The sequence below is a fragment of the Talpa europaea genome (genome assembly GCF_964194135.1).
Source record: "Talpa europaea genome assembly, chromosome: 14".
In the NCBI taxonomy this organism is placed as follows: Eukaryota; Metazoa; Chordata; class Mammalia; order Eulipotyphla; family Talpidae; genus Talpa; species Talpa europaea.
In genome coordinates this window covers 40,147,805-40,152,314 of record NC_140082.1, presented here as the reverse complement: position 1 = coordinate 40,152,314, position 4,510 = coordinate 40,147,805, and positions in this window count along the sequence as shown.

Sequence of the window (4,510 nt, the reverse complement as noted above, 5' to 3'; positions counted from 1 at the left end):
AATGCACTGGCCTCATCCAAGCTCAGCCACTCGGACCGTCGTGGTGGCAGGACCCACACTGAGGGGAAAACAGAGTGTGAAGAGTTACTAATTCTCCTGGGAGCCACTTCTGATAGCTCCTCGTCCCTTCACTCTGACCAGACTAGACCATGAGCAAGAACATAGCTTGGTGCCTGCCTAGAAAGTAAAGAAATATAGGTTGCTCCATCTGAAATTATTCCCATCTTACTCAAATAGAGAGGATGGATGCAGCATGAATTCTGCAGAAGATAGCAGAATTCTGGCGTCACTACCCTCTGATGGTTGCCTTTTGTAGAATAGTCTGGAATAGTATTTAAGCAATGAAATGATAAAGAATACCCACCATTCGCTTACCCCAGTCATCTGATAACAACAAGCACCAAGAGTGAGGACAAAACAAATACAGACTTGGAAGCTACAATTACTACTTCGTGGTTCTAAAAAGAGAAACTACCAGTGTCTAGCTTAATCTTATTATACTTTCTTGCTTTCATCTTGTAGACATACCCTTTGCTCTGAAAAGGCAGAACAAGATCTTTAATCAACACGTAGCCAAGATACACTTCAGTGGAGCAATCTGGATGGTAAGTGCAAGGGCAACCATACCAGGTTAACTAGCTACTACTGAAAATAGGTCTTCAGTCTCTAGTTCATATTGAGAAAACAAAGGACAGAGTGATGCAGCATACACACCCAACCTACCACACAACCCCAAACTTCCCCTTCTCACATGAACCTTGAAGAATCAAATTTCTGCTCAATGAATCTTGTGAAAGCAGTTTGCATCTCCAAGGCAAGGATGTCCACAGCCTAATCCTGCCGTGGTACATTTATTCAACAGCAGCAATTTCCCTTAGTGAACTGCCCAGAGGCAACAGAAGCAATGAAGAATAAAAATAGACAAGAGAGCACACATGTGGAAACAGGAGAGGCTGCCATGATTGTTTGTAGGCAAGAGGTTGTCTTTTCCCAGGTTCTCCAGAATCTGTTCAGTCTGAGCTGCCACCGCCTGTCCACAGGCTGATGGGGCCAGGGCCACAAGTACACAGAAGCTGGGCCTGGAGGAGCTCACCCAGCTCCAGTCCACTTCACTGGAGGACAGAAACAGTGCCAAGGCAGCCCGGGGGGAACAATAGCCAGGAAATGCCTGTGGGCCCATGTGCAGGTGAAAGGGAGATGCACGTGCTTCCTGTCAGGGGGAGCTCCTACTCGGGTGCATCACACCATGCTGCTGACTGTGCATGCCTTTGCTCTTCATCACATGTTACATCAGGCAGCAGAAAAGTCTTGGTTGGCAGCACGGAGAGTATCAAAATTTATAAGTCTAGAATTTTCTATCAGGTGCCTACATTTTACGGAAAGTTGACAAGTGCTGGCAATTACTGAACTAGCATAGAAAAATCTCCATAGCAACTCTGACTTTCCTGCCACTCCTGCTCTATATCTTTTAGAGTCAACTCAGGTCATACATTTAGACAGAAATGGAAAGGCTAGAGGAGCAAGTATTTGATCTTTGGTTCCACTGAGCAAGGCACTGGGCAGGGATTGTCGGGAATGACATTCCATCACAAGGAGAGGGTGATGAGAACCCAACTATGAGGACACAGTCTTTGCTTTGTTCAATGCTATTTCCCTACCAGCTAGCGCTTAGTGTACTCTCAGCATATACTTGGTGCTCGAAAGCACAAATGAGAAAAAGGGACATGTGAGCTAGGATTTAAGAATGATTAGGAGGGCCTCCCCGGTGGCGCAGCGGTTGAGCACTGGGTTGCGAAGCTGCCCGCAGCCTCTGAAGCACCGGTTTGATCCCCAGCTGCTCCCCGGCCACCAGAGGAGGGTCCCACATGGCGCGCAGACCTCTCCTGCCACCCACTGCTCCCCTCAGCAATGTACCTCATCAGTCTGCCTGCTCTGCTCTCCCCTCTGGCTCTGGTGAATTCTCTCACCCTCCCGCGCTTCTGACTGTACCCAGTACTTGTATAAATAAATAAATAAATCTTTAAAAAAATAGAATGATTAGGAGTTCGGTAAACTGTGTGTATGTGCGTATAAGAGGGGGTATTGACAATTAAAATAGACTTCAGGTGCAGTGATCTCAGGACTAAAGCAATGACCTTGCAACAGAATCCAGGGAGCTTAGACAAGGAGCCCCAGACCCACTGGGCTCAAGTCACACATCTAGTCAGCACCACAGTTCAAGTTAGAGTTTAGTTCTTAAAATACTCAATTTCTCTCCCTTGCTACATGAGGCTCTTTAAAAGCAACGTGCGGTACATTCCAAGTTGCAGGTCAGTGTTCACCAGGAGTTGCCATCATTTATTAAGAGTGGTGAAAAGAAAATGACCCTCGCAGACCATGTATGGGGGTCATGTCCTTTCTGGGGTTGGGCCGTTATGGCTACAACTGCCTGGCCGTTCTATTTAGCCAAGGCCTGGCCATCTTTCAAAAATGACTTCAATTATAAGAGTCATAATTTGATCTTAAAGGTCTGAAGTCAAAAGTTTATTGAGTATTGGAAACTCCTGACTTATTTAGTCTCTTGAGGCTGGCAGACTGGGGAACAGGAGTATGAAGTACAACAGTTTCAGCACTCAAGACCTGGAGCCAAGAAGCAGAGGGTTTGGAAGGAGAGGGAATGACCCGCAAAACCCAACCCAAGTAAGTGCTCCTGAGCTAGCCAACCCATGGAGGACTTCTTTCCCTGGGGTTTACAGCCTCCACCTTCTTCATCCTAACCCAAAGACTAGGCTTCTACCTCATTGCCACACCCATGTTAAATATCAGTCTCTCACCCTACACAGATTTCTAATTCCTACCATATTCAGCAGACTTCCATTAGCATCCTTATCTATTAAGAGGAATAGGCCACCTCAAGAGGTAGCAGGCATCCTCTCACTAACATGTCGGTTACAGCAGTCACCAGGAGGGGATGCTGAGATACCGAGGAGACTCAGCATCCAATGAACTGGCAGATGAGAAAGCTCACCCTTTGAAAAGTCTCTTCCTAACCCAGTGATATCACATTCTAAATCAATAGCATTTAATTCCATCAGTTACCTACAAAGGTAAACATAAATGCATACCAAAATTTCACATGAATGCAAGTTACTACAGCATTAAATTTCACAACTTGGAAAAATGTATGTTTAGTTAAAATAGCACAGTATCAGACACAGCCTTTTAACCCAACGTGAGTGCTTAGAAAAAGTGGCATCAAACCTGTTTTCTAACTTGCGAGATTGGGCAACACTACTATCTTCCTATCTTACTTACAGTTTTGTGAACCCAACTTGAATATGTAAAAGTAAAAATAACCACAAAGATACAATTTTGCAGGTTTATCATACTACAACACTACAATGATTCCATTTTGTCTCAGAAGGGTTACCTGTCTTACAGAGACTTCACTTTAGCTATTAATTTTCACCTTATAAGCTTAGAACATGTTCCAATTCCTTTTCTATCATCTGGTAAGTAAGTTTTGATTTCCAAAGTGATATCCACTTTTTAATCACTGTATATTTTGTCTTTAGTAAATGGATATTTCAATCTCCACACAAATCACTTGCACCAGAAAATGTTATTTTATATAATCCAAAACATTAAAACATAAGTTCTGAGTGTCTATAAAGCACAGGCACTGAAACTATAGTAGTAAGATATGTTCTTTGCGCTTGAAAAATCTTACTGTCTTGCAGCAGAGACAGCTGGAAAACAGACGATCACCTCTGCAAAGTCACAGAACTGAGACACGGATGGGAAGGGGATAGCACAGAAGGGACCCTGACCCAGTCTCAAAGGGCCAAGAAGACTTCTGGAAAACTGCTGCTAAATCAAATAAACTACCTCAAGTTTGCACTGTAACATCACCCTGTTAATAAGTATGATTTCCCATCCAGTCCACTAAAGACATTTTTTTCCTTCACTACTTATGTTTGTTTCTTTGACTCACAGACTCGTTGCGTAATACTTAAGAAGAGTGGCCAAGACAGTGTGGGTACTGGGTGGGCCTGGATAGAAAGACAAGGGACAAATGAAATATCTTTTTCATTCTGTGACTATTTATATAGTATTATTGCAGAGGAAACACTGAACATAACAAACACTTTAACAGAACAGCTCATCAAGGTATAGCGCCTCTGAAAATGGGAGTCCCTACTTGGGACGTTCTTAAGCAGAGGCTCAGGCAACAGATTTGTAAACTTTTTTGTTCTTACAGTAATACGCTGAGTGTGCAAAAACAAATCAGTCAAAACTTGGAAAATGTTATTTCATTTTTTTTTAATGCTAGTCACTGCCCACCAAATTTTCATGACCCACTAGTGGGTCATGACCTACAGTCTGAAAAGCACTAATATAGAAATCATTTCTGTGCAGGTCAGGATACTGGATTAGATGACCTCTGAAATTTTTTCAAGTTCAATGACCCTGTCAATCTATGAGAAATCCTTTGGCCGACCAAGGTCATTTCTCTGCTCACAACAGCCAA